Raw genomic sequence first — 19,667 nt, forward strand, 5'->3', positions numbered from 1 at the left:
AATGGGCTTGATAAACATACTATCGCTGTGTAGAAGCAGAACAACCAGATGCCTTCAGTACACAGGAATACAATGCTACCTAAAATGCTTATGATATCTAAAATACTATTGCCTGTCACTTGGATGAGCAACTCAGTTTCATGAGATTTAAGGGCAGGAATGAAGACGCTCTTTGCAAAGCACCTTGAAATGTGCAGGTGAACAATGTTAGATAAATGTTACTACCGGCCAAGCACAGGGAGGCTGGTGTCATAAACCTAAATTCAAACTGAATATTTAAACATTTAACTAAAAGCTGGTGATATTCAAAAGACTGAAAGACAAGACTAACAGGGACTTTTCTGTATGATGTTTGGGTAAAGTGCCTGTACTCATTATGAAGAGTTTGTTTGATTTACTCAGAATACAGTTCTTGATTTGGTGTATGCAGCAGGGGAAGTTTGATAAATCCTGAAATACCACGAAGCAGTATGTAGCAACAGTGTCACTAAATGTCCGGTTTGAAGACTACAAACGGCTCAATGCTGTGACCACAAAGAACAGTTGTCTTGTGTTCATCATATTGACTGTCTCCTCCAGACATTAGTTTCCATCTTTTGAGGAAATGTATATTAGAAAATAAATGGTCAGTCTAGGAATAAAAAAAGAGTGCATGACAGCAAAGGAAACTGCATGGGGCAAGTCTGAGCAGTAATGTTCTCCTCTATGTCTAGCAACCAGGCTACCCTCTTACACATGCTTATTATGTAAAATCTATAAAAGTGAACATGGAAGCAAATTACTTTGACTTCTTGCTTTGTTCCTGCACAGAACAATATAAGCAGGACATTTTTTGGATTACTTTTTCCCATTGGAGTTTAATGTTACAATGAACCCAACCACTAACACAAAGATAAAGATTAAAAAAAGAATTGGACTTCGTGTTCAACCACAAGCAAACATATTGTCATATAGTTAATATTCTAGAGGGGGAAAAAAAACAATATAAAACCCCCACAAACCTAAAACCTAGCCCTTAAAATATGCAGAAGAACAACACCAGCTACTGAAGCTGTACAGTTTGAAGGTGCTCAGTGACAAGTAGATATCTGGGTTGTCATAGCAGGATGGGATTGAGCTTCTGAAGTTGTCCTGTATTGAAAACTGCATGGGGAGATAGAGACAATGCATTTTTCTTCATAAATAAGGTGGCTGAATAGGCAAAACTACTTCACTGTAGGAATTGCTGCCAACTGTTACTGCCAAGCCCTACTTTTGAAGAATTTGGTTTGTTTCTTAAAAAACATCAACTAGCCAAGCCTTAGAGAGGCCATGTGCATGTGCTGGAATGAACCCAAAGGGCTCCTCCAGTATAGCATTTCAGTATGGGGTTGGACATAACACCCCATTTGAGAGCAGGGACCCTTCAAAAAGGTACTGAAAGAAGATTTTATATATGAAGAGCTGGTTCTTTTGTTCTTCATGTAGCTTCTCAATTGAAGCAAAAACTATTGTCAATGGAGGTTTGTTCCTGCAAGTCAGATCGGAATTGGTTCTGTGTATGCCAAGTATTTGTGTGATCTGCCTGGAAATGTTCAGCGTTAGTGATTTTGGTCATGACAGTACTGTTTCCATGGCCCTCGTATGTGGCATTTCTCACCCTTTCCTGAAGCTGAGCAGCATTTGAGAATGAAGACTGATTAACAATGGCATCTCAGCCAGCTGCTGGTGGCTGCCATCATGCTTCAAAGCAGCATCACTGGTCACACTTGACAGCAGAGGGGAAGAGAAGAGAGGAGGAGACCCATGTGGACAAATTTGCAAACCTATGATCTTTTTTTAAAATTGTATTTTATCAATTAGAAATGAACTGTTCAGGCTTTAGGACTGCTTAATACTTTTTTAGGCTCTTAATTGTTGAACCAGCAGTTCAGCACTTTAGTCTCTTCTGCAGTTTTCACATTGCTCATATCAGAAAGGATGTCACTCATCAGCCAAGTGCCTAGTGGCACAGGCACTGCAAGTGTCCAAAATGCCAGCTGCAATTAGGCATTTCTGTTATGAAATCCTGCAGTTTGTGCATGGCGAGGACAACATCCCTCACTGTCCAAACCTACTGATCTCAGCAGTGAGAAAAGCAGGTGTCTCTCCCTCTCTTTGCAAGGAGGGTTTTGCTTTCAGGTATTCACACTATCAACAAATGAAGGCACTCAATACAGAGTTTCAGCATGTAGATTTAAACACTGTATGACCCTTTTGCACATCCCTCCGCTGCTTTCAGAGAGCATAGATACAACTAACTTGTTTCTGTCCCAACACTTCTCTCTAAACTGATGATCTACTATGTGAAAGCAGCTTACTTGACAGTTTTGCTCCCCCTCTGGTACCAGTCGTATTCACTTCAGGGACAGAATTATTTTTATTTATTTTGTAAAAGCATGTTCAGCCAGCAGAGCAAGAAAGAAAAAGAGTGCACTGCATCTTAGTGTCTTTTGCTAATGTCACAGACCTAAGTCTTATTTTTTGTCCACCACTATTCTACACAGGTAATACACAACTAGTGTATTTTAACACAAGGTTTGGCCTATAAACTCCAAACTGATATGGGGTTGAGGCAACTGACCCTCCTGTTTCACTGTGAACTACTGCTCATATGCATTCATCTTGAGCTTGCAGAGCCAGCAGCTAAAGTTGTGGTCATTTTAAAACAAGTACCTTTGATCTCAAGTCTTTGTAATGCAATACAAAACAACAGTTCCTTCACAGTTGCTTTTGCAGTAGAATGACCCGAGAGGCCCTTGCTCTAGTCCCCCAGGTTTATATGGGACTCAGTTACCACTTCAGGTGGCTTAACTTGTCTGGTTCTGACATTCAGCTAACATGGTGCTGCATCCCACACAAACAGGAGGTTTTACTCCTTTCTGCAGAGCAAACAGGTTTGGATAGTGCAGATCTGCTTCCTTCAGGGATGAGGGAAACAGAAGGCTGGAGCAATAAAACCCATTATATGTATCTTTTTCTTTCTCCTCATCATGAACTTCTAAGAAAAGGAACTAAGAGGATCACTACCGAGAAGAGCTCTATAATTGCAGCTCCTGAGCACCACATGCAGAAGATTGCCAAGGCAACCAATCATTCCACAGCAAGGGCAGAGGTAGTTGAGTTAAGATGAGGTTGTTACAAACCCCTGCTGTGCATAATCATATAGTAAGCAACATTTTTAAAAGGCTCTTGTAAAAAAATAGGACAGAGGGAAAAGGAACGAGAGAAATTAATTTCCTCTATTTTTCTGCTTGCTCACTGATTGAGGTACAAGAGCAAATTATGTGTGTGTCCTGCACCTGAGGACACCGGGGGCTGGCAGGGAGAAGCTAGCTGTTCTCTTCACAAATATACTGCAGATCCTGTGACAGATAGGGCAATGGGTTAGTTTTATCTGGAAAAGATATAGTTTAGCTTCTAATATGTTTCTAAATACGGAGTCTGCAGACAAAAGTGCTCTTCTAATGCAGAAGCTTAAGTCTTTGTTTTCATTACAAATGGCATTCTTGGGGATTGTTTGAAGTCAACAAGACTTTTGTAAGTAGGATTTACACAGATCAAATCCCTAAAAATTAGAAGGGTCTGTCCACAATATCCTTCAATCAGCAAACTCCTCCGAAGCAGTTCTTGCCCTAACTTCCCCCATCCCATTGCTCCTGGCTACTTACCTGAACTGCTAGAAATTCCCTGTTAGAGCAGCACAATGACTCACAGGGCTGGTCAGCTGAAGTATGTTTTTTTTTTGGCTCAAAGTAACCTCTACAGGCAGCTATTTCAGTGATTCAGTCTATACTGCTACCCCACAAGCAGTTAACCAGTAGAACCCAAGCCTGTGACTACATACCCCCCTAAGTCAGATTTGCTTCCAAAGAAACAACCAACCCTGCAATAGTTTTTCACTGAACAGAACTTGCAACTTTTCAAATTCTAGACACTACTTTCCTTCAATGACCTTCCACTTAAACAAGAAGTAATTATTGCTTCACAAATGGCTGTTTCCATTGGGTTTTCTTCATTCCTGTTTTAAGTCATGTTTAGTTGCTGGCTCCTTGGCTAAATTGTTTGCAAACCAGACTGGTAGCATTCTAGACCCACTTGTGCAGATTACAGTTTCTGCAAGTTTAAATGAGCCCTGTTTTCTGTATCTAGATCTGCATCCATCAGATTTTTCACTCTCAACCAGAAAGAAAACACCACCCAAACAAATTTCAGCTCCTGCTGGTGCGACACACAAGTTATTCAGTGGTACTTCTTGCTTATTTACTCTACATGGGACATAGAGCATCCCCCCCACAGCCTAATAAGAAAGACACTCAGCACCAGAGAGAAGAGGATCAGAGTGGAATTGCATTTCTCATCCTGGCAGTGGCATGTGACATACTGGACAAATCAATTCTCCATCCATTTCTCTGTCCATCTCTTGCTTACTCAGGGGTGGTGGTGTCTAAACAGTGACAGATGCACAGATAACCTCCCACCAGCCCTGCAAGAACACTCCCGTATTTAGGGGTTTGACATACATAGACAAGTCCCTGTATGTTTCCAGAAAGTGGAATTGCCACATACCTTCCCTTATTAGCCAACTGTGTTGTGCACACAGGTCCTTCTCACACAACCCCTGCCTGGTAAAGTCAAGACCAAATTATCCCCATGAAAACAAACACATGTGAACATCACAGGCATTTGAAGCAAGATTCACTTATGGCTGTCTTACAGTGATGATGTTTGTGTTACAAAATTGAGCAGCAGCCGTATCAGGGATTGATTTAAACAAAAACCTAAACATTCTTCAAGGATTGCATGTTCAGACTAATACATCTTGCCATCATATATGATGAAAAAGTTGGCTTCTTCCATAGATATGAGATAATTAAATATATAGAGAGTTCCCCAATACTCTGAACCCATGGAACGATGTTTGGTTGTCCTGCAGTTCAAGTTCCACTTTAATATCGATGCTTTAAGCCTGCTTGCCCTCCCTCCCCCTTTTTTTGATCCTCAAAGTGATGTACCTATCTTTTCATTGGCATATTCTGTTCAGCTCTTCCCTACCTTCATTTTAGTAGACAAATGGGTCCCAGTTTCCCTGTTATCCTACTCTTCCTTTTAAAAAGCTTTCCTGTTTTACACATCCCCTTCAGCCTGCAATACCACATCATCTCCAGAAAGAATTTAGGAGTGGGTTTTGTTTGGTTTTGGTGAGGAAGGATGCTTTTATGTCAAGGCAGACAACTGCAGTTCAGGGTATTTAGGTCCTGCCCACAGGGCTTTTCACAAACTTAACAGTATATGTAGCAAGTCAGTACTTGACTTCTGTGGCATTGCTAAAAAAGATAGGGATAGTACTTCAAGACAATGCAAAACTAGAGTAGGGATTTTGAAATCAGGCTGAAACAGCCTATTTTCCCTCAAATAGAAGGTGTAATGGAGGCAGTGGTTTGTTGTGTTATCGATTTATCTAATCTCATCTGGGTTTCACATGTTTTTGCCCTATGGTTGTTTGTGTTGAATAGGTAGGAATACTGGAAATACGATTATACACTGTGAAGTAAATTGCTCTTATTTGCTGGTTTGTCCATAAAAGCTTCCTGGAGGAGCTCAGAGGTATTTTAGCTATGTAAGAGAGAGGTTTACACACCAATGAAAATTTTATCCTCTCTGCTGCCCTCGTTGCTACCCTAAGTGACTTATGTGTCCACCTCTTCTTAACCAGATTGGTGAGGAGGCCATGTGGGGTGACATGGCTAAGTAATCTAGTTATGGCTGGTTTTGTTTGTATGAGTTGCACTTTCAAACTCATCTATGCAAGAATAAGCTCTGTGCCTGGCAAGATCCATCTTTGAGGCATGATGGTTCTTCCTTCACTGGAAGCTGACTGCAGCCAAGTTCCTTTCTGCTGTGAGTTAGAAACAGGACACAGAATCATTCTTTGACAGGGCTTTTTTGCCAGAAGAGAAATATAAACATTATAACAGCTCGATGCCCATCTTGTCTTTTCTGGGACTGTAAGAAAAGACATGCACTGCTCTAAGGTCATCCAGCTGGTGCTGCTTGGGCTCTTCTGAAACTGAGCGATAGATCAGTTGGCTGCTTTCTGGCAGGCTTTTGCCTTTAAAACAAAAAAAAAGGTAGACCTCCTCTACTTCATTCACTGTGCTTGACTCGGATTTCAACACAAGTTGTGCCTAAATATGTAGGAGAAGCAAAAACTGTCTTAAACAAAGCTATAAAAGTCTTACCTAGTTTTACAGGCTTTACAACCCCGGTGATGCACACATGCTTCTGTAAGCCTGTAGTGCCTACTGATGGCTTGAACCGAGAGGCCAAGACTCTTATGAATATCTGGTATTGTGGCTTTGATTTGGCTCAGAGAAGTCACAAGCAGTCCTGCTCTGGAGGCTGACCACAGCATTCCTGCTCCAAGACACAAGGAGTGGGAGACAAACTAAGGTGTTCTACAAGTCAGCATGATGTACTTTATCCAGCCTATTCCACAGGGAGACTCTTAATGTTTATGCCAGTGAAATTTCACCATGAAATGAGAACCTATTTCCCTTCCCTTAAATTTGAAACAAGGCAGGTGGGGCTTCAGCTTACCAGGCCCAAGATGTTAGAAACCTTTCTCTTATTTCTCACCTGAACGCTGTGCATTCTGATGTCTCTCAGGTCAGCCTTTATCTCCCCAAATACATTGTAGGAACAAAAAAGTTATTAAACTCCGGGGACAAACAGGTTCCTTTTCTGAGAGATTTTGTTCCCTTTCCTATTCCCCATGAATGTCATTGTATCTGCTGTTTGCTGAGCAGGAAATGCATTATTAAAGCAGTTTCTCCTCCATAAACTGCTTTGCATCTGACTGTTTCATTGTAAATCCGTAGCCACAATGTCAGGCCACCTTGGGATAACCCAACGTGAAATCTGACCTGATGAAAATGGTTCATGCCTCCCAGCCTGCATTGCAACCTGTGAGAAGGGCTTTTATTATTTATTCAAAACCTGTTTAAATCCCCCTTTTTCTGAAACAACCATTTTAAAAATATTAAAACGCCACAACTAAGCTGGGAGATTAAACAAGTTTAAACCTTATCATTGCAGGTGGGATATTAGTTCCAATAAAATGAGGAGAGATGGCAGGCTGCATGGTAACTGGAGCCCCTTCTACTCAGTAACTAATCACCGAGAAAGCATTTGATGAAGGAGGGGGAGAGCAGATGAGGGAGTGAGACAAACAATGCATCCCAGCTCCTGGCAACCCTAACTGTTTACCATGGTGATGCACAAAAAGAAGAATGCCACACAGAGCAGCAGACCTGGATCTGTCCCCATAACACTTGCCCTAGATTCAAGTGCTCTGGGAAAGCTGAAAATGTGACCTTCAGATATTTTTCTATTGGGTGATGCTGCAGCTGGACAACATTGTTCCAAAGCTGTCACAAGGCTGCAGAATATTTACCTACATGTCTTCCATTACACTTTTTTCTTTTAAATGGTTAGCTCCCAATGCCACTCTACCCCATTTCTACTCATACTTTCTAAGGGGAGCCACAGTCTGTGGGTCTTATTAACCCACAATTGTAGTGTCAAAAACAGACATAAAAACCATCAAGATACTAAGTTTGCAGGGGAAGGGCTAATGTTTTCAAATATTTTCTCCCCTCCTGTGAGAATGATTGCCTAATAAGCATGGGGTGTCAAACTCAGGGGCCACATCAGCCTCATGGTTGCCTTCAAAGGGCTGAATGCAATTTTAGGACTGTATAAATGTAGGAATAGTGAAAATGAGTTTGACACCCCTTTAATAGGCCATTCCTGTTCTAAGGCATCCTACCTTCCGTTTTCTAGTCAGGAGCAGTCTATGAGAACAACTTCAATGTCCCACAGCTGCATCAGCCCTTCTTTCCCTGGGGCTCTTAACAGACACAGGCTTGTATCTAGTCCTGTGATGCAGAAGGACCACAAGCAGAACTACAGAAGACAGCATGGGGAGCCCCAGCAAGTAGATTGGGCACTTTTAACTGAGGTACACACATGCCGAAAAGAAGAATCCTGCAATGCCTGACAATATGGTAAAACCAGACTTTTATCAGTATCAGATACTTGACCATCAAGTGGTGAGAGAATAATATAACGCCAAGAGAAATTACATTTGTTGGTTGCAAATGTTAACTTCCTTTTGTTACCAGCATTGAAACACGTGTACTTCATCCATTTCTAGGGCATCTTCCCCCGCCATGCTTATAATGGAGAGGATGCAATGTATAAAAGTTCCAGCAAGGAAAAGCTACATAACTGTCCCAAGTGAAGGGGCAGTAATCACTTGGTACTATTTCAGGAATTCAAGTACTCCAGCCATGCAAAGATTCAGTAAGAAAATTCTAACACATTAAAAAAAAACTCACTATGCTCTAAAGTAGCTGTAAACAGAAAAGCTTGGAACCACACCACTACTCCTATCCCTTACTGTTGACTCCAAAAACTGTTAACCTAGAAGCTGACACCCTCCACACTTTCTCCCCCACCCCACACTCTGTTCAGGACAGTTGCCCAAAGGAGAAGGAAGGTTTTGACAGTTGGGATCTGGCTGATTTGGTCTGGCCAGCTTTGGTCTGGTCATCATTGAGGAAAGTACTGGGTGTACATTAGTTTGTTTTAAACACAAACCTATTTTAACTAAAGAATTTGTGCTTTTACCATGTATCGCAGGTACTTAGCTCCTTAGGCAGGCAGGCAGCACGATTTGTATAAACCCAAACCATTAAATAGCCGTTGGCCACTGCTTAAAGTGAGGCAAGTACCTACCTGAGCTATGTACTTAAATTCTTAAGGGAGGAAAAAAGGGGGGCAAAGTTAACAGAAATCTCAGCATAAAATGCAAGCAAAACCCCTAGGAGGGGAACTCCTAAATGTTGTATCCAGAAATACTTAGGAGAAGGAATCTGAAAACAGTAAACAAGGTGCTTTGATGTCTCAGTGGGGCCACCAGCAGGTGTCTAGGACTGAAATGAGTTGTTACAGAATGATAGGAAAACCAGGTATAACCTCGGGGAGGCTGCTCGAGAGAAGAACAAGGGAGAGAAGAGTACAACAGGGCTGCGGACCAGGAGCAGGTGTCGTGTGGGACCAGCTCTCGGGGTATATGTGCTCGTATAGCTGCTGCCCATGTGGCCCAGCCCTCAGTGATGCCATCTGCCTCTCCTTTTCATTAACACACTTTTTTTTGGTGGGAATTGTTGAGAAACCATTGGTTATAATTGAAGGAACACTCCACCAAGGAGCAGGAGACGGTCCATTTCATTGAATTAGAAATTTCCCTGAGTTTCTAATACGGAGTACACAAGTGAATGCCACAGGGAGGATCCACATGGGCCACAAAACATCGCTGTCTCTTTTCTCTTGGAGAACGGATTTTCCAATCATGATGTGGTTTGGATACTTTTCAAGTATCTGCCTCAAAGAACCTGAGTGATTGCCCCATGTTATACATCTTTGGTGGATTCTGAATTTGATGTGAATGGTTATAACTCACCTCTGCCCTAGATTATCCACTGTTGCCCAGTTTACATTCTGAAAATACCACAATACCAGAAAGACCTGAGAAGCCATTGTACTAGATGCTGTATTTTCAAGTACAACAAAATTATACCATTGATAGCAACAAAACCAAGTGCTACTTAAATTTCTTATTAAAGTTTAATGGCACTCACAACACTTGAAAATCATGGAGTTGCTGACACAGTCCACAAGATGCCCAGTACTGACTCCCACTCTCACGGTGCAATCTCATGATTCCAAGACAACTATGTCCTCAGTGAAAGTGTTCTTTACATTTGTGTCTGCTTCAGCAGATCTTTGCAAGATCTCTTCTGCATACAAAATCTCAATCCTTTGTCAGACTGAATCCAAAATCCCTCTGTATTTGGACATTTATTAGGCTTCAATACAAAGGATGCAGGACAGAAGGCATCCCGGCTGGCAGCAGGTTCAGCAGTCCGCAGGCACAGACCCACACCTTCAGCCCTGGCCTACAGGCTGACAGGTAAAACCTCACATGCACAAACAACTCTGAGCATGCAAATGAAAGATCTGCACAGGGAGCTTCAACTTGTTGCTGTCAGCGGCTGTCGCAGAGGTGCACCCCAGGTCTAGGTCTAACCTTGGAAACTCAGTTGTCCCATAGATCCCATTTTAGACACCAGTTTTTCAAGTGTGGGCAAAAGGCACCGCTGCAGCGGGGGCAGAGCCCTATGTGACACCGCGACAGGCAGTGGCGGTTTGCGGGGACCCTCCTGCTCCCCAGCCCTGGGGCTGCAGCGACACCTCCCGGTGACTCCCCGCAGCAGCTGCTGTGCCTGAGCAGCAGCACCGGCTGCCTCTGCCTCATCCGATGCTCACATTCACCATTTATAAATAGCCTTTTCCTTTAGATATTAATATGAGAACTTTGTCCCTACTAGAAGTCTGTTTTATTCAGTCTTTAGAGAAGCAGACAGGGCAATCCTGTGTTTTACTGTCAGAAAAACTTGCTGATTTTGCATACAACAGATACCAAATTTGTAGGATATAAGAATGAGCTCTTTTCTGTACAAGACAGCTGCAATCTGCTAAGATAGTGGGGAAAAATACTTGAGCAGTGGTAATGAAGAGCCCTATTCCTTCTTGACCTGATGCAGAATTGTCCCAGGCCCCAAACATGTGCATGTATACATGAACAGTCAGTTGCTGAGAGCTGATTGTAGGTATAAATACATGCCAGGAAAGTTGTTAAGTCCCAGTTCAGCCCAAAGACTCTCCTAAATTATGTAAAGCCTTTGTTCTAGTCATGACCTTTGAAAGGTAATGTATGAGAATGTTAGATACTGTTGGGGGATCCTTAGAAGATTGGGTAAGTCATTTGCATAGGAGCCCCTGTGTGTGCATTCCCTTTACTGGTGTCTTACATTCTAATGGGGAATGAGAACCTAAGGCCCCTGTCAAAGGCAGAACTTCTAAAGTCTAAGCAGCAAGGAAAAGGATGAACTGTCCTTCATCCTCCTAGTAAAAGCGAATGCCTCCCATAGCTCCCCCAAGTCACTCACCAGCCAGGGGACTAGAATTCTCTCTGTAAGTCCACTAAATAGAACAGCCTGGTGACTACAGTGGCTCGGAAGCCTCACAAGTCTGAGCTGACTTTGGGGGAACTTCAGTGTGTGTACACCAGCATAGATTTGAGGATGTACAAGTATCCTATTAGGCTCCCTCTGTAAACAAGACCTGGGATTTCACGCAGGCTTCAGCTCTCAGATTCTGGGGAAGCTGGATACTGACAACTGGAAACAGAATTGACTCCTCCATGCTGCTACGGAGACCCTCCTGTCAGATCAGTCATATCCTCCCGTTTCCTCAGGACCACATTTATCCAGGAATGGTTCTTGCTGCTTTTCAGGAATAAACATGTGACAGTATCACTACATTCAGACGTACAAAAAGCAGACTAAAGCTTCTTAATTCAAGCTGCAGTGGGATTCTAAAGTGTTTTGTAAACTTGGGCACATACTGTCAGTTGCTATATAGTGAATAGCTCGGGAACACTGGCTACAGGACAGCATCTCACTACTCGTATCACCTTTTTCCCCAGAAATAAGTGTTTGAGCTGTAACTGCAAGTGTTCCTAGATGCTTGTTTTTCAGTCAGCCCACCTCTGTAAGGGTTTTTTTTTCCTCTCCTTAACAGACTGGCACAGATGACTTAACAGAACAATATTACAGTTTCTCCAAGGCCTCTTAGTATAGTTCTACAGGCTTTTGACACATTCCTGTGGAAGCACAAGGCCTGATCTAGTGAATGATTCAGATAAATATCAGCCTGGCAGCTAAAGATGGAGCAAGAGATGAATATAGAACTGGCTTGAGCTTTCTGGAACCTCTTTGCAGTCTTCAGCCTCCTCCCCTGGTTCCCATCTTCTTTGGAAAATAAACAGCTCTGATTGTTGTGCACTTGAGATTATGAAAACATCAAGTCCATTAGTATTTGGCAAAGTGCTCTCTCATTTCCTTCTGATGTAATAATTGAGAGAGAGGGAGCGGAGACTGCAAAGATAGCACAAGGCACAAGTTAATGACCTTCTCGCATGTATGTGTGGGCTCTTTTATAGGGAACCTTTTCCAATCCCCATCTCACCTCCACTCATACTGTTTCAGCTGAAACACTCCTTCAATGTGGCTTTTATTATTTGATCTGATGTCCCTTGGCCGGCCTTCAGAGGCAGCTAAATGGCAGGCAGGTGTGGGGGGCTGCGAGACAAAAAGCAAATGGAACTAGTGCTTCAGCAGCCCGACTGCACACAGTCTTCGGGCTTCAGTCTCAGCAGGCAACTGTCACTGTTGCTGAATTCTTGTTACCTGCTTTGGTTTCTGTTACACATTTGTGTTCAGGAGGGGAGTGTGTCCTGTTTCCCTTTTTAGGAGAGAGCCTTTGGAAGACTGAAAGCCTGATAAGATCAGGAGGCGGGTGGAATAACAGTGTAGAAAGGGATCAACTGTTGAAAGAAAATTAACTGAGGCTGATGGTTGCTACTCTATAAAGTATTGGACTAGCCACCTAATTATTTGGTTGCCAAATTTGTGGTTTTAGGTACCTAGAGCCAAATTAGAGTGGGATAAATTTCACAGAAAGGTATAGTGTTCCCTACTGGCATTTGAGAGGCTTGACTTTCATCTTCTGAATTGCTTCTAGAAGCCTCCAGAGATGTTAAGCTAACCTGGAAAGCCATACTGGAACCTAAGCCAAAAATGTCATCTCATTAAAACAAAAATAATCTTAATTTGACAGTTCAGGTTTTCGGAAAACAAAGACTACCCTTGCCAAAGGTGGTCTTGAGTGCCCCACCTTGAAGTGGCTAGTTCCCTGGCTTCTTGAGCCAAAAGGTGGTAGTACAGGTACTCCTCTACTACTGGAGCCCAGTCCTTCCCTGTACCAGGTGTCCCTGCTCCTACTGGTTCCACAGCAGCCAGCACCCTGGCAGGAGGAAGCATGTGTGGGATCACAAGCAGATTTCAGTGAGGTTCTGCCCCCTCTCAAGATTGACAGCAGTGCCAGAAAGCAAGTTGCACCTTTTCTTGGTGCCTAGAGAATGAATCCTTCCCCTTTCCTCCAAATAAGTGTTTATATACACCTTTTCCATTTGTCTGAGTGTTCTTTAGCAGGAGAGTTAGGCAAGTTAGATTTGTTTTAAGTCTCAGCAGGGTTTGGACTGCTCCTTTTTGCCACCAAGGCACCCTGGGCTCACATGTTTCCATGTAACCTTTGTGCAGCACCATTCAAAAGCTGTTGGGGGGATCAGTTTTACCCTCTTTTCACTTCCAGTTCCTAAAGGGAACTGACAAATGGATTGTGGGATTGATCTGTCCCAGAAGACACATGATTTTTGAAAGGTGCTTTACACAGCCCTGAAATAAGTTGGGGGCCCATCTAACTTCCTTGCCAATCTAGTATACCCTATATTAATATTTAATCATGAAATATATCCCAGGAAAATAGTCTTTTTCCAGACCTAGCTCTGTGTATAGTTGTTTCCTTCTTCCCTGCACATTTTCTCCCCCCATATTTTATACATGCAAAGGCATATACATTCTTACTCCTTTCTGCCATACTTATGTGGCTTCAATTTTGATTTCATTGATTGCACATACCAGTGTCTGCAAAGCTGCCTTAAGTTGAATCAGTTGGGAATTCAAGGTGATTACATTTTTCTCCTTCAGATACATTGTTTTCGTTAAAAGCCACTCTGGCTGCTCCATAACAAAACCAGACACAGTGGGCCCCATTGTCCGACTCTTGGCCAAGGTAGCATGTATGGATTAAGTGATGAATTGCAAAAAGGGCCTAAAAGCCGAGCTGTAACTTCACAAAAAGTCCATTAAAGGTGAGCACTGTCAGTAAAGCACCCATTTAGAATGGCTTTTATGACCCTCGGTCTTCCAAAGATGTACATGAGTCACAAATTGTTCCGTCTCCCAGACTCTTGCTGCCCAAGGGACAGGAGAGACCTTCTGCAAAGTGACAGATCCTCATCTGAGCTTGGCAGGAGAGCGCTTGCTGCAGGGCTGGTGGTGGTAGCACCGTGACTGTTCCCTCCCGGCTGGCGAGGAAATGCAAAACCTTGCTCCTAGTCAGAGACAGGTCATGACTAACTACACTAACACTTCATGATGAAAAACTTGGAAGACAAAAAAAAAACCCAACAAACAACCAAAAACCAGAAAATGATAGCACATACTTTTCTATCTCTTTTCCCACCCTAAGCTTCACCATCAATTGTGCATAAGATCTATTTATTTCTCCTTTTATACATCCCTCCATATGGTTTTCAGTGCATCTCTAAAGCATTTCAGAATGCCAAGTGCTTCACAGATTTCTGGTTACTAGAGGGACTGTACTTGGCACTTGAAAGCAGGGTGGGACTACAGGATAGATGTCAAATAGGACAGAAGGCTTCCTGCCATGGCATTTACGGTTGGCCTCTCTCACTCTTGTCTCCTTGCCATACAGGTAGCACTGCTGTCATTAAAAGCACCACCAGTTCTTTAGCAAGTACTTGGCAGCAAGTTTTTTCCGGACTCAAATTTCAGTCCATGGAAGATGAACAACAAATACTTGTCTCCAAAGCTGATTTATTTTTTCTTTTACAGGTGAAGATAAAGAAAGGGCAGGGAAAGGTACCCAAAAGTATAGGCGTGTGAATCAAAACTTAGGTCAGCACTGCCAGTTAGGCTTTCTAAACTTCCTGAGCAACTCTTGACAAGTCAATTCCATTTTCTGTGTTTCAGTTTCTCTTTTAGGGAGAGGTTATTGCTGTATTAGAGAATGATGATCAGGTGCTTCAATTCTGATCTTAGATTGCGTTCAGTACCCTGACTAGATGGGCTGTAAAGAGCTGCAGAACACTTACCATTTAGAGGGTAGATGCCTCATTCTTAAGAGGTCCAGTCAGGGGACCTGATTATTTTTCCATATGAAAGTTAGAGTAATATCTGCTGAGCAGAATATAGATAGTATAAAATATTTTTTAAGTTCCTTCTGGAGGAATATAAGCAGTTACTACAGCCTGCTATAAAAAAATGCAACACAGCTTGAAATCTGACCACACTTAGAGTCAAATTCAAAGCTAACCTAACCAAATTCAGACCAAACTTAAGTCAAAGAATTGCAACCTAGCTAGAATGAATATGTGTCCTAGAAACAGACAACACAAGGTAAAAAACCAGTAGCTTGCCAGGAGACAGCCCCAAACACTCTTCCATGGGTAGCCCTAGTGACCAGCCTTCACCAAGACATGTTTTTCACAGAGTCCAAATGTAAGGTGCCAGGACTCATGAGCTGTGGCAGAACCTCTGCACACTGTGCTGTGCTATAGCCTTCTGTACTTTGGACAAACCTGCAGGAGCAGCAGCCACAATCCCAGGCAGAAAGCCTGCAAAAACTCTTAAATAATAGCATTGGAGTACAAGGGTAGGCAGCTGGCAAACAGAAGGCTGGCTCCACTCTACCTTCAGTTTTAGTCTCAACTGCTCCATCAGAGTTCAGGGAGAGGATTCCAAGACTATTCTATTTATCAACCCATGAGATACGCAAGTACCTTTGTAGGCAAAACAATACAGAGGGCACAGGAGCTGTTTACTTCCACATATTCATGAGCAAGTACTGCTTCTATAAGCCTACACGAGCTTAAGGCTTTTCTATCAGACATGTGGTTTTACGTCAGGAAAGACTGCTAAGAAGTACACAGTAGTTGTCCAAACCAAATGGGTCACCTAACCAGGAGAAAACAGTTAACATACAGGTATGGTTTTACAATCCTTGTACAACTCCCTATGAGAAAGCAAGTCTGTTACATCCTTGACTGGCACATATCCTTCTAAAAAGAAAAAACAAACACCACAACTAACCAAATCACCATGTAGAACAGCAAAAAAAAATACAACCATAGCAATACGTTCATGAAAAGTTTATCAGCACAAGAAAATCCTTCTTACCTTGCACGCTACTGCAGCTGGAAACTTCTGGAGATTAGTAGTAGTTCCTTAACTGGGGGCTACTTAGAAAGCCCAAACAGCTTTTTAAAAAAACAAACACATGCAAAAATACACCCCAAAGCCTAAACATCAAGGCCTCATATAGCTAGGGAAAGTGGGGGCAGCTGTGTGCGTATATATACCTGAAAGGCTGTTTGGGATTGGTCAGCACAAAAGACCTCTGGACTGGCTGACAGCAGAGCCACGTGGAAATCCTCAATTAATCAAGGCTTCTGTCAAGGAGATAATTGAAGTGGGTTGAGCCTTGCCCAGATAGGGATGTCTTACTATAGCAACATGTCTATACACTGTCACCAGTACAGGATTTCCTGGGAAAGCCCATGTTGCATGATGTTTCTGCTCCAACAGGTGTGCTGGATATTTCGGATTTTTGTGGCTGGAAGGGAAGCTGTTCCAAAAAGTACAATCACTTGATTCAAAGGTGTTTCATCCTCTACCTGCTGCTTCTGCCCACATGTGAGGGTAATGGGGCTTTCTACAGCTCTGTTATAGATGATAAAAGGTGCAGAACACAGCTGTTTTCATTCTTCCCTATCAGTTTATTTTTCTAATTGCTTGAAGGAAAACTCAGTTTATGTTGTGGTCTTTGTACTTGAATCATTCCCAGCTGTATGGATCTCATCTAGTGTCTAGTGATTAAACGTTCAATGTGTGATACATACTTCTCTAAAATTCCATGGCTTTCCCAGTTTTGGATGTTTCACTATAATTTTATTCTGTAATAAAATTGGAGTTATGGGAAGACTTCTAAGAGCACCAAAATTCCTTTCTGCTTTTCCATATAAATGCAAATTCTTAAAAGTTGACACTAAGGCATTTAAAATACAACGTGAGACTTGTAAGTTTCCAAAGAGATGGGAGGAGGAAGCAAGGTTGTTCCCACTCAGAACAACCCTGGACTTTGAAAGCCTCTTCATAATGGGAATTCTACATCTTGTATGGCTCTATATGAAACCCAGCACAATTGAAATTATTGACACTTTTTTAGATGTGTTAGAATGCTTTACAGAGTGAGATCTACACAGCTTATGTGAAAGATAAAGAACAGCTCAAAGTGTTGTATCAAAACACCCTTCTCTTCCATGTCTCCATTTTGCCTCTGCTTCCAGTAGTCACATTTGTTTACCTGTTCTTCATCTTGAGCAGCAGAGAGATCACATTTGCTGTAACAGTACACTGTGCCACCAGTCCGAGCCCTTCACCCAATCCTTTTCCTCTTCTGTGGAAAATTAAATGTTTTGGTTTCAATAACCAAAGCACCTTCTGAGAGCATATTCCACCTGCAGCAGCTGGAAACTGCTGTGCTTGCTATGGTGGCAAATTGTGTATCATGTCCATGATGTTTGGATATTACGTAGATGAACTGAGCTATAGAGAGCACAGATCCTGAAGGATGTTGTGGCAGTGAATTAGGCTGCGGATACAGTGTGATGACCTGGAGCTGAAGACAAGCCTGTACAGTGCACACAAAAGGCTGAGCTAGCAATATAGGGTTAGCCAAAGTGTGTTTTCCTGACCTGTGTGCTCACCGTTGGACTGCAATGTACACACACTTGAGTGGCATATGGACTTTTTAGAGGCTAAATTGTGCCTGAGTTTCCTTACATGCCGGATTAAAAACTGTAAAAGATGGAGAAGGGACTAAACCTAATCCTGTTTCTATCAAACTTCAAAAAACCAGTTCAGAGAGCAGCAGATCCATTACAAATATTTTGATCGCTCCCTGAAAGAAAAACATGCATCTTTCTTCTTCATAGGGGCGCTGAAAGGAGCAGTCTGTTGACTTCTATAGGATGCTTTGACATCTGTTATTTGGTGGACTTGTGAAATGTTAGATGCGGGAGGTCTGAAATACAGGGGGTTCTGCCCAGAGACTGAAGCATTAGATACCTCAGTTAGCTTAAGTGAACAGACAATCCTCACTTTGCTATCAGCAGCTGAGAGAAGTTCCTTGGATGGCTGCATTTTAGCTTGAACTATATTCTCCACTTTCTCCAGCTGTTGGCTGAATTGTTTGTTCCAGACATGAAGGAAGACAACAGTTTTGAGGGCATTGCTTTTTCCACAGCACCAGCTCCTCTTCTAGCGTTGCCTTTCAGCTCCAGCTGGCTTTGCTGAGATCCCCTTGCTTTAAACTGTGTTGGCCCTTAAATTTTAAGTTCCTGCTTTGGTCAAGATATAATCCTGAGCTGTAGATAAACCTCTCTCATTTCACTTTCGACTGAGAAGAATAGCCAAGGCTCTGTGCTGTAACCAGCAAGGGGAAATCTTATGAATTTGTTTGCAGTTATTTGCCCTGATGCAGTTGTTTCCACATAAGCAACTCGGTCCCACCACCCACCCGGACATGTACGTTCTCCTCAGCCCTAACAAAACCAGTTCTTTTGGCACAGTGCCTGTGTTTGGGGCTTCACTTTGACATGTCATAGCCTCACACATTGCTGTGAAGGTGTTGGAAAGACACCGCAGCCTCTCTCAGAGCGGTGCTCTTTAAACTTTTCACTGATTAGGGGCCTTTTAGCACTCAGCTGGCTTTTCCTAATGGATTTTTCCTTTTCATTTAGACTATTTTTTTTTGTTGCAGGCGTTGCCAAAGTAAACAGTCGTGGATGGCTATTTGGAAAGCAGAGCAGAGAAGAAAGGGGCAGAGACTCAGAACTGGTCCAAATGTGTCCGGACAAGCGCTATGTATCAGTTGATATGTGTTGAGGGCCAAGTGCTGCCAGAGTGAAAATCTCTGGGAAAAGGAGGCCATTTGTTGAGAGACAGGCACAAGAGACTGCAACGTCTTCTTTCAGGCCAAAGATGCCCTGCCTGCATCCTTGAGATGATAGGGGAACCAGGGTAACAGCTTGGCATTGATCAGCCCCCTTCTGATTTACTTCCAAAGCCTTGAAGTGAGAGGAGGCGTCAGGGTAATTCAAAGTTTGCAGAGTTCCAGCACATCAGTCCTTCACGGCCCTGAAGTAGATAACTTAAACTTCAGCCAGCTTGCTGTGTGGGAACCTGTCAGGCACTATCTGAAAAGAAACTCCCTCTGTGCTGCTCCGGTCAGTGGAAACCCCACATCTCTGGAGACCTTCAGAATTTGGTTCAGGCCGATAAGCAATGATCCCAGCTGGATAAGTGTACCTGTTCTCTTTTGTCTAGGCCCTGAACACGCTGCAGATGTGTATTATGAATGCAATACATTTATGGCCTGCATTTTTTAGTATCAGTCAAGCATGGCATGCAGCTCCGAAATAAGCTGTCCTAGCTTTTACAGTTTCTTCTCTGATTCCTTGGCAAAAAGTATGAGAGGAACAAAGCAGACCGTTTCTATATGAAGACCTTCTTTCCCTGTCCCATGTCTGTACTGGTTTGGTCCTTAATTTGGCCAGCTGCTGAATGCCTGCTCCTCTGCTTCCTGTTCAGATTCATTGCAGGAGTTCAGACTTTTCCTCTTCGGCTGGTACTTGCCCCTTCCTTTGTATACGCCAACAGCAAACCATTCTCCTGCTCCCTTAGCCCTTCATGTAGAGCAAAGGTTGAGAATGAAAGCAAAATCAGGATTTTTAAATACCAAAGGATATAAGG

General features: G+C 42.8%; 2 long non-coding RNA genes across 2 annotated transcripts in view; one reads left to right on the top strand and one right to left on the bottom strand.

Moving 5' to 3' along the window:
- LOC135575649 (uncharacterized) overlaps window positions 1–16,168 on the bottom strand; it is a 76,791-nt gene extending 60,623 nt beyond the window's left edge. The window contains exon 1 of the long non-coding RNA XR_010466822.1: window positions 16,032–16,168. This is a non-coding gene — a long non-coding RNA (uncharacterized LOC135575649). The remainder of the gene's footprint in view (window positions 1–16,031) is intronic.
- The window catches only part of LOC135575647 (uncharacterized), a 53,764-nt gene that overhangs the window by 32,524 nt on the left and 1,573 nt on the right, over window positions 1–19,667 (top strand). The window lies entirely within an intron of this gene.

The sequence above is a fragment of the Columba livia genome, chromosome 17, assembly GCF_036013475.1.
Source record: "Columba livia isolate bColLiv1 breed racing homer chromosome 17, bColLiv1.pat.W.v2, whole genome shotgun sequence".
Taxonomy (NCBI): Eukaryota; Metazoa; Chordata; class Aves; order Columbiformes; family Columbidae; genus Columba; species Columba livia.